This window comes from Elephantulus edwardii, unplaced genomic scaffold (assembly GCF_000299155.1).
Source record: "Elephantulus edwardii isolate Elephantulus edwardi_28Jun2011 unplaced genomic scaffold, EleEdw1.0 scaffold00079, whole genome shotgun sequence".
NCBI classification, from domain to species: Eukaryota; Metazoa; Chordata; class Mammalia; order Macroscelidea; family Macroscelididae; genus Elephantulus; species Elephantulus edwardii.
This window is the reverse complement of record NW_006399829.1, coordinates 13,624,187-13,635,548: the sequence shown is the minus strand read 5'-3', so window position 1 is coordinate 13,635,548 and position 11,362 is coordinate 13,624,187. Positions and strand designations below refer to the sequence as shown.

Sequence of the window (11,362 nt, the reverse complement as noted above, 5' to 3'; positions counted from 1 at the left end):
GAGGGGCGAATGGGGGGTGGGGGGGAGAAAAGTGCAACAATGAATGAATGGAATTCCAAACTCTCTGTAGATGTTCACTGAAATGAAAAAAAAAAGGAGTATATGATTAGGCATATATGTATGACAGTAGTCCAGCTTTCACATGCATGTGGGTCAAGTCCACCTTCTTGTTGTTGTTTTGTGCCGTCGAGTTGCTTGCTACTCATAGCGACCCTATGTACAACAGCCCTAAACTCTCCTTTGTCCTGTGCCGGTTGCACTGTCTCCGACACACGCTTAGTCTTGAAAATATTTTGATTAGCCCTTTCCTCAAAGCGCTGTGCTGCGCTCCTGAATCGTGGTCGCTGCGTCCTTAGCAGGTGCCGGAAAAATGACCACAAACTTCCTCATACACTAGGTCTGTTCTGATAAGTTCAAGTACAGTGATGCCAAATGCAAGTTCTACAAGCAGATGAATGGTCTGATGGCCAGCTCATCCCACCTGGAGAAAGGTGCCAGCGTGATCCTCCAGGACATTGTTCGAGGTCGGGAAAATACCCAGAGATACCTGTTGGGGAGCACTGGGGCATCCAGTGGGGTTGGAAGTTACTACAGTGAGCTGCTTGTTCACATCGGGGGCCTGGAGCTGGAGAACTAGAGCCTGTGCAGTGTAGTGCAGGACCTGCAGCAAGCCCTTTCCAAGCTGGATGTCCGGCGGAGCATGCTAGAGAAGAGCTCGCCTACCCACCGCGCCAGGGGCCTTCAGACTCAGCACGTGTCTCCGATGCACCAAGTGAATCCCCCAGCCAAGAAAGCGGCCACGCCAGCCGAGGACAACAAAGATAATGACATGTACCTGTTTGGCAGGGACAAGGAGGAGGACAAAGAGGCAGCCCACCTGTGGGAGGAGCAGCTACGGTGTACTGCTGACAAAAAAGCTAACAAGCCCATGCAGGTGGCCAGGTTGTCCACCCTGCTGGACGTCAAACCCTGGGCGATGAGACAGACATGGCCCAACTGGAGGCCTGCGTGCACTTCATCTAGCCGGACAGGCTGCCCTGGGGGAGTTCCAAGCTAGTGCCGGTGTGCTGCAGCATCCACAAGCTGCAGAGCCAGTGTGTGGTGGAAAATGACAAGGTTGGCACCAGCCTGCTTGAGGAGGAGATCACCAAGATTGAGGAGCACGTACAGTGTCCACATTGCTGCTTTCAACAAGATCTCAGCTGATGCGCATGTGTGTGTAGGCACAAAAAGACTGTCTGAGAAAAAAAAAATTTTTATTAAAAATGAACTTTTTTTAAAAAATTAAGCCATAATATCACTTACCAGAGATAGTTTATTAATGTTTCTATCTTTGCAGTGTACCATATTTCATGTCTGACACCTTGAAAATTATTCTTTTCAGATCTATAATGTGAATTTAATAACAGGAAATCTAATTAAACTGTTAGGTCCCTGGTTAATGTCTCTTTAAATGGTCACAAAGACTTCATGACTACAGTTGCCATGCAGTCACAAGTGTGAAAAGTTACTATTGCTGTTGAAATCAAGTACCTTTCCAATTTGACTTCTACTTCTCCAGGAGAGAACTTTTGAGGACCATTATAAAAATAAATAGAAAAAAGGGGGGAAATTAATATAGTGAATAAAAAAAGTCTTAACTTGAAAACACTCAGTAGATACAGACTCCAAAAAATAGAATCAGTCAGGAATTTTGACCAGTAAGGCCTGCCAATCTAAGGCTTGGTCACTGTTTTGTCTCTTATACATCACACAAGTTGGAAAAAATTGATAGATGACCCTCCAGATAGGTTTTTGTTGTTGTTGTTGTTGTTGTTGTTGTTGTTGTGTACCATCGAGTCAGAACTGACCCATAGATGACTCTCAGGCAGGTTTTCAGAAGCAGTTAACCACACAGGAGGAGATTATCCATCCTTCACCCATGGAGCAGCTGGTGGATTCAAACCACCTGCTTCCAGGATTGCAGCGCAGCTTTTTATGTAGGCCACCAGTTCAGGGATGTGCCCTGTCTCTATATCTTTTCAATCTGTATGTGAACTGATCATTGGAAAGACGGGACTTGATGAGATGGAGTATGGCATCAGGCTTGGAGGAACACTCAGTGATAACTTGCATTATGCAGACGACACAACCTTGTTTGCTGAAACTGAGGAGAGGACCTGAAGTACTTACTGCAGAAGATCAAAGACTAGTTTTCAATATGGATTGAAGCTGACATCAAGAAGACAAAGATTCTCACTGCTGGGTCAATTGGCAGCTTTATGGTGGGTGAGAAGAGATTGAGGTAAATAAATTTTAGCTTGCTTGGCTCTATAATCAACACTCTTGGCACCCAGAAAATCTGTTCTCAGGGACCTTTTCAGAATGTTGAGAAATAGAGACTAAGTTACACCTGATTCAGGCCATGATCTTCGCAATTGCATGCTATACATCAGAGAGCTGGACAGTGACTAAGAATGACAAAAGAATTGATGCGTTTGAGCTGTGGTGCTGGGAAGGAGTATTGAACATATCCTGTGCCTCTGAAATGCTGCTAGAGAGTCAGATATGAGTTGGTTCTGATTAACAGCATACTCTGGTTGATACTGCAAATGAATCCTCTAGATGTACATTGTCCCATATGGTAGTCACTAACCAAATGTGGCTATTTAATGCTTAACATATGTCCAATTTAAATTGAAATGTACTCTAAGTGACAAATCATATATTGAATTTCAGAGACTTAGTGGGATGGAAAAGATATTAGTGATTTTTTATCTTGATTATTTGTTAAAGTAATAACATTTCAGATATATTCGGCGAAATAAAACACAAAATTCATTTCACTTCTTTTTTAGTTTTGTATGTAACGTTTACCTTCGTTAGCCCTCTGTTGTGTCTTTTTCTGTAGTGACATTGTACTGATTATCATCTTACTGTATGTTCCCTTTCCCTTCACCAATCTTAATGTGTTTCTTATCTATTTACATTTTTAAAATTTTTTTAAATTTTTTCTCACCTCCTATCTCTCATAACCATCAAAGAATGTTTCTTTGTGTAAACTTTTTCTTAGCTTTTTTATAATAGTGAGCTCACAATATTTGTTCTCTTGACTTCATTCAGTATAGTATCCTCCAGATAAATCCAAAGTATTCAGTGTTTCATTTGTTAATGTAGATTCTAGAGAATTTAAAATAATATTTGGTTCACATTGTCATTGTATTAGACAATGCTAATTTAATGTGCTATGCTGATTTAATGTGTTTAGCAATATACAGTTATGTACATCTTTTAAATAATTTATTAATTCATTAAACAGTGCAAAAAATACAGGAAAACTCTTACCCAACTTTCACAGTTTTTAGTTTTTATTTTGTATTTTTTTAAAATTTTTAAAAATTTCTACAATTCTTTCCTGTAGATTAATCATAAGTGTTTAGTTTCTTAACCAAATAAGGTGATGTGGAGATCTATCTCTTTCTATAGCAGTATCTTCATCTCTAAGCTATGAAATGTTGTCTTTCCTTTTCTTTCTGCTGCAGAAAACTTCTGCCACCACCCCTCTGTTTTGGTCTCTTAGTATATCTCACTTCCTCTAGTTGTAAATTTGGGGAATGAGAAAGAAACTCCTTATGGCTTCCTTGTTTCCCATGCCCAAGTCCTGCTTTTCCCTCAGCGAATACATTTCACACACAGATTAAAGAAAATACACATACCCCTGCGCCTCTTAGTTAAACCCTGGGACCCTGTCCTAAACCTTTCCCTTTGAGCTCACCATCTTCCTCTACTCCACTTCTTCAAAGTAACTGTCTTTGTAGAAAGCGAAGTGAATAACTGAGTTTCCCTGTGAAATGTAGATGAACTTTACTTCCCTTCTTGGTGTAATGAAAACACCCACCCTTTTCTCACCCATGTGGCTTTTGTCTTTCCTTGTGTTCTGTGGTGTCCTTCTGTTGAGGGGTTGGAAGAGTAGAAAGGAGGAGGAATCTCTTGATGGCTTGTGGAAACTTGGATGGTAAGGGACTAAGATCTACTACAATTTACATGCTAATGAAAACCAGAGATAGCTTTTCCTTTCCTTTTGATCTGATTTGAAACTTTGTGACTTTCACCTGGTATGTCATTTTACCCCCTGGTTCTCATTGTAGTTAGCTGTAAAAACTCTTTGAAATTCTCAAAATAGAGGAGAGTTTCTTTCAGGAACTAGAGGGCACAGGACAAGCTGTGAAACTGCATTCTATTGATAATGGGTCTATTGGAGAGGAAACCTTGCCTCTGAATAGAATATAGAAGCCGGGATGGAAACAGAGAGGTCCAACTTGAGTGGAGGAGCTGGGGGAGAAATAATAGGAGATGTGACACAGTTCTTAGATTATCCCTGAAGAGGACACCATTAGCAAGATCTTGACTTTGATTTAATTTAAAGCCTCTTAGAGAGTCTCATCTTCACACTTTTTTATATGGTAAATGACAATTTTCAGACCCAAGATAAAAATGATGACTGTTGTGCAGATATAAAATGCATATTAAAGAATTTATTGTACTTATGAGGAAATCAGGCAGATGTTATAATCATTCAAAGGAGAACCCTATTACAAATTTATATAGAGAGAGACTATTTAGATGAATGAGAAATGAATAAAAATAAATAAATGAAGACTCCTTATAAAGTTTGCACACAGGAAGAATCAAGTCTGTACTAGCAGGACATAAGGCAGAATTTGCGTATCTGTCATTTCTATATTATTTACAAAGAGTTACACAATAGCTGAAAAACTTAGAAGATGATACATAGTTGGTGGAAACATATTTCCCCTATTCTAACCTCTTTTAATGATAAATAATAATAAAGTAAAAAAAGTTATTCATAATAAAAAAAATAAGCTTAGTCTCTTATATGACCTGCTTATTTATTTGTGAATACCAAGAATGTTAGGGGAGTTAAGATAGTGTAGTGTGTAGAGAGTTGCACTTCTAACCCAAAAGAGACACATTCTTTGGGCAGCTTGAATCCACTGTCAGCTCTGCAGGAGAAAATTGGACATTTCTCTCCCATACAATTTACAGCCTCTGAAAACCTTCTAAAGGGTCAACTAGAGCCAGTTCCTACTGTATGGCAATGAGTGAGTAAGAATGTTAGTTTGCCATGTGTTTTCTTGAAAGTTTTTGGACGGATTCCCAGACTACATTTTGAAAAGCCTCTTAAGACTGCTGGGCCAAACTGAAACCTTGCTGCTAGATTTCACCTATTAAATTTGGACATACTTCCGTCTTTCTTCTTGAGGTCATTTCTGGAGATATGACATAAGTATCCTGAAACATAATATACCAAACATATAAATGAGGGAAACTAATAGCATGTACTGATATTGAGCTTCTCTAGCGGTTCTCTCCACAGATGTAGTCGATCTCTTTCCTGTGCATACCATCAGGTGAAATCCATGTATATAACCTGTGTTTATGTCTCTTAAAAAATGTATTTGCTATGAATAAGTCATTGATTGTGCAAAATTCAGTCATTCTCTCCAGCTCCATTTCTGTCACCGAGTCCATGTTTTCCAACTACTGAATCTTCTCTATTCTCAACTTTTGCATTCCAGTCATCCATTATTATCAATGCATCTTGATTGCATGTTCGATCGATCTCTGATTGTAAAAGTTGGTAAAAATCTTCTACATCCTCTTCCTTGGCTCACTGGACTTCCTTGTATGCGTATGGATATTATCTTGTCACTCACAATATTGTACTTCAAGATGGATCTAGCAATGACTTTCTTAACTATGAAAGCAACTCCCTTTTTTCTAACCTTTTCATCTCCAGAGTAATATATCATATGATCATCCGACTCAAAATGCCTCATGCCAGTCCATCTCATCTCACCAGAAGTCCAGGCTGGGTTTAGAAGGGGTCATGGTACTAGGGATATTGTAGCTGATGTTAGATGGATCTTAGCTGAAAGCAAGGAATACCAGAGGAATATATATCTCTGTTTCATTGACAATGCAAAGGCGTTTGACTGTGTGGATCATAACAAACTGTGGCTGGCTCTGAGAAAAATGGAATCCCAGAACACTTGATTGTTCTAATGCAAAACCTATACTTGGACCAGGAGGCAGTCGTCAGAACAGAGCAAGAGAACACTGCATGGTTCAAAATTGGGAAGGGTGTACGCCAGGGATGCATCTTACCTCCATACCTTTTCAACCTGTATGCAGAAGAGATTATCTGGGAGGCTGGGCTCTATGAGGAAAAATGTGGGGTCAAGATTGGTGGACGATTTATCAACAATCTGCGTTATGTAGATGACACAACTCTGCTTGCTGAAACTGAGGAGGACCTGAAGTGCTTGCTGCAGAGGGTCAAGGACTGCAGCCTCCAATATGGATTGAGGCTCAATGTCAAGAAGACAAAGATTCTCACCACTGGACCAATCGGCAGCATCAGTATGGATGGTGAAGAGATTGAGATTGTTCACAGCTTTAGTTTGCTTGGCTCCACAATCAACACTCTTGGCACCAGCAGCCAGGAAATTAAAAGGTGTATTGCCATGGGAAAGTCTGCTATTAGGGACCTCTCCAAAGTACTGAAGAGCAGTGGTGTCTCTCTGGAGACTAAGGTGTGTCTGATACAGGCCATGGTCTTTGCAATCACTTGTTATGCATCATAGAGCTGGACAATGACCAAGGAGGATAGAAGGAGAATTGAGGCCTTTGAGCTGAGGTGCTGGAGAAGAGTCTTGAGAGTACCATGGACTGCTGGGAAAAACAGATTTATCCTGGAAAGGGTTTAGCCAGGTGGCTCCTTGGAGGCAAGGATTCTGAGGCTCCTTCTAACATACATTGCACATGTTATAAGGAGAGACTGGTCCTTGGAGAAGGACATCATGCTTGGGAGGGTGGCGGGACAGCGCAGGAGGGGAAGGCCCTCTATGAGGTGGATTGATTCAGTGACTGGGGTAATTGGGATGGGAGTGTCAGAGACAGTGCAATTGGCATAGGACAGAGCAGAGTTTAGGGCTGTTGTACATATGGCCGCTATGAGTCGCAAGCTACTCTACAGTACATAACAACAATTGCATGTCCTAAGCTTAGTGGTAAGAAGCCACAGTGCCAACACAAAGACACACGGTTCAAATCCAACAGCTGCTGTGTAGAAGAAAGATAGGCAGTTACCACCCATGATGTGACTTAGTGCCTCTGAAAACCCACTGCAGGGTCAGCTCTGAGTTGGTTCCTACTTCACAAAACAACAGCAAACAAACTCTATATTGGCAAACCTCACGTTTCTATTTCTTGGAAATAACTCACCTTTCCAAGAGTCGGAGTCACAAAAATAGACACCTAAGCATTATTATGCGGATGACACAACCCTGCTTGCTGAAACTGAGGAGGACCTGAAGTGCTTGCTGCGGAAGGTCAAGGACTACAGCCTTCAATATGGATTGAAGTTCAATATCAAGAAAATAAAGATTCTCACCACTGGGCTGATTGTCAACATTATGATGGATGATGAAGAGATTGCGATTGTTCACAGCTTCAGTTTGCTTGCCTCTACAGTCAACATTTCTTGGCACCAAGAGCGAGGAAATTAAAAAACGAATTGCACTGGGAAAGTCTGCTGTCAGAGACCTCTCCAAGGTACTGAGGAACAACAGTGTCAGTCTAGAGACTAAGGTGCACCTGATCCACACCATAGTCTTTGCAGTTACTTGCCATGTATCAGAGAGCTGGACAGTGACTAGGAATGATCGAAGGAGAGTTGATGCCTTTAAGCTTTGGTGCTGGAGAATTGAATTGAATATATCATGGACTGCTAGGAGAACAAACAAGTTCGTCCTGAAGAGGGTGAGGCCAGGCTGCTTCTTGGAAGCAAGGATTCTGAGGCTTCGTCTGACATACTTTGGACATGTTGCAACGAGGGACCAGTCCTTGGAGAGAAAAGTCATGCTTGGGAGGTTGGAGGGACAGCGCAGGAGAGGAAGACCCTCGATGAGATGGATTGATTCACTCACTGGGATAATGGGGATATGTGTGTCAAAGACAATAAGATTGGAAAGGAATAGAGCAGGGTTTAGGGCTGTTGTACATAGGGTCGCTATGAGTCGCAAACGACTCGACAGCACATAACAAGAAACAGCATTATTAGGACTTAACTATTCATTTTAACCTAGTTCAGAATTTCCCCTTTATCCTAAATAAGGGAATGCTCACCAACCAAAATTTACCCAGCATATTCCTTATTCCTGTGTGGCTGTACTAAAAAAAAAAAACTCTTATTCTTTTTGTGTCTCTTGGAAACTTTTGTCTGACTTTCATACCAGACATGTTGGTATACAAATTTAACATTGTAGAAAATTTAAAAACTCTAACAAGCACAAATCTTTTGAATGCTAAATATGATGTCGGTCTAGGAAATAAGGTGCACCTGATCAAGGACATGCTCTTCCGAATTACTTGTTATGCATCAGAGAGCTGGAACAGTGATTAAGAATGACAGAAGAAGAATCATCAATAACTTTGAGCTGTGGTGCTGGAGAAGAGTACATGGACCACCAACAGGGTGAAACCAATTTTCTCCATGGAGACTAGGATTTTGAAATTCTGTCTCACACACTTTGAGACCTGGAGGGACAAGTCCTTAGAGAAGAGCATTGTGCTTGAAGATTGGAGAGAGGGCGCAGGAGAGGAAGACCCCAGATGAGACAGATTGACACAGTAACTGAGATAATGGAGGTTGGTGTGTCAGAGTCAGTAAGATAGGCTCAGAACATGGCAGAGTTTAGAGCTATTGTACATAGGGTCGCTATGAGTTGCAGGCGACTCGATGACAGATAACAACAGTAACATCTGGTTATTGAACTTGTATAAATTTAGAAAGAACCTACGTAACAAAAATCTTTGTTTGTTTTTGATGCTGATAATAGAAGCAGCTGGTTTTTTGTTTTGTTTGTTATTAAGCTCTAGTTAGTAAACTAGGAGCTCTGGTGGCCTTGTGGTAAAAAGGTTCACTGTAGTCCCAAAGGCATGCATTTTGAGTCCCCGAACTGCTCTATGGGAGAAAGATGGGCAATCTCATCTTCACAATTAATGGCCTCTTCAGATCCACCAGAGGGTCAGCTTTGGGTTGGTTCTGACTTGGTGGTATTCCACAACATCATAATTTATTAGTTTGCTAAAGATTTACTTACTGACATTATGTTGTTTTTGTTAAGTGCTGTCGAGTCGTAGGCAACTCATAGCGACCCTATGAACAAAAGTCCTTAACACTTGTGTGACATTCATCCTTTCTCCAGGTTCATAGGATTTCCAGAGACAAGCTATTATAGAAGTGGATGCCACTCCTGCTTCCAAGCTGACATACAAGTTCTTAATTTAAGCCACGTAAAGATCCAGGTTAATTCCTTTAAGACAATATTTTCAATCAAGCACAGCGAAAGTGTTAGAATTTCAACTGTTTTAATTTTTTTCAAATATTTTATCTGATAGCAGTGCCCTCAGTCTTTGGTATCGAGACTGTAGAGAGTTGGCATTGCTCACCCAAAGATGGCACCTCTGTTGGTTTGAATTTGCCAGTGACTCCTTCAGAGAAAAATTAACAATTTTCCCCATCAGATCTAAATCCTCAAAGCCTGGTGGAGGTTCTGGAGAATCAGTTCTGACTTGACTGCCGTGAGTGATATATGTCATACCAAAGATTGATGAGCCCTGGCAGAAACTATGGTGAAGTATTTGACTATTAATCAAAACATCAGGGATTTGATTCCACCAGCCACTCTGGGAAAAAGATGTGGCAGTCTGCTTTCTTATTTAGAAGCCTTGTGGGACAGTTCTTTGAAGACTAAGGTGTGCCTAATTTAACCTATGGTATTTTCAGTCGTGTTGTTCACATGTGAAAGTCAGACACTGAGTAAAGATTGAAGAATAACAATGACTTTTGATTTGTGGTGCTGGTGAAGAACATTGAATACATCATGGACTATCAAAAGAATAAATAAATCTGGCTTAGAGGAAGGGCAGCCAGGATATTCCTTAGAAACAAAGATGGTAAGACTTGGCCTCATCTACTTTGGACATGTTATTAGGACAGACCAGTCCCTGAAGAAAGGCATCATGTTTAGTCAAAATAGACTCAAGGAGATCATTTGACGCAGTAGGTACAACAGTGAGCTCACACACAGAAGCTGTCGTGAGGATGATGCAGGACCGAGCAGTGTTTCTTCTCCCGAAAGTAGGGTTGCTGTTGAGCCACAGCCAAGTCAATAGCATCTAAACACAGTAAAAACAATACAGGGCAGTTCTGCTCTGTCCTGTACAGTTACCATGAGTCAGAATCAATGTGATGGCACTGAGTTCTTATACCAGGGATCTGTTCTGATCTGTGTGAGTAGAAATAGTTAATGGATCTGATCTCAAAATAGGGAAGACTAAAAACTAGATTATCTTCTTTTCACTCAAAAGAGAAATGATCTCTTTAAACCATTAATCCATTTACAAGAGTCTTGAAATGGTCAGACCATAAAATCAATTTTCAAGATTAATAGGGGCTAAAATTCAAATTAAAAAACAAAAAACCCAAAACAGTCAATGAATTCTCTTGCCGCTTCTGTGAGTCAAGAAAAGACTTGCCTGGGTTTACACACTAGGTAATTACTTCTGTGTTGACAGGTTTGCCTGGCTCACTGAGTAAATCTTTTGGGCTTCGTATTGTAACTTCCAAAATTGTTAAAAGATCATTTCAAAAAGCGATAAAATATGACCCCATATAACTATTAAAAGAACATGTGATCTTTAGAAGTTATTTTACTCATACAATGAGGGAATTGGACCGATGTTATAACCAAGCTAATGAATAAGTCAAAGCAAACTCCAGTTTATATGGATTATATGTTGCAATGAATTGAAATGGGATAAAAGGGGGAGATGAGTAGGAGGTCAGCTAAATCACTACCAGACAGGACAGAGTTTCTGTCTCAGTTACTTGCAACTTAGAATAAGTTACAAATTTTTAAAAAAAAATGTGGACTGTGGTAAGATTTTATAATAGCATGTGCTACAGAAAATATATACGTTTCTACCAGAACAACTTATTTTAAATATATAGCTGTTTTCTCTAACTTCTAGTCTCAGATGTTTAGCTATCTGGGATAGAAGATTGTTTAACTTAATTGCTAAATGTGCTGAAAAAGATGAATTCTTTAAATTCCCTTATAGAAGTCTGAAATAATTTTATCATAGAAACAGTGTTCTTTTTTTTCTATATTTTATTAATTTTCATAAACATTTACAGAGATTTTGGGTTTCCATTCATTCCTTGTTGCACTATTCTCTCTACCCTCCTCCCAGTTTGTTCTTGTCCAAATGCCACAGTGCTTGTCAAAGCCAG

At 40.2% G+C, this 11,362-nt stretch overlaps 1 protein-coding gene and 1 pseudogene across 1 annotated transcript in view; both read left to right on the top strand.

Annotated features, from left to right (window-relative positions):
• Window positions 1-11,362, top strand: part of LOC102869995 (NADH dehydrogenase [ubiquinone] iron-sulfur protein 4, mitochondrial-like) — a 164,603-nt gene that overhangs the window by 143,728 nt on the left and 9,513 nt on the right. The window lies entirely within an intron of this gene.
• Window positions 344-11,362, top strand: part of LOC102877270 — a 20,190-nt pseudogene continuing 9,171 nt past the window's right edge.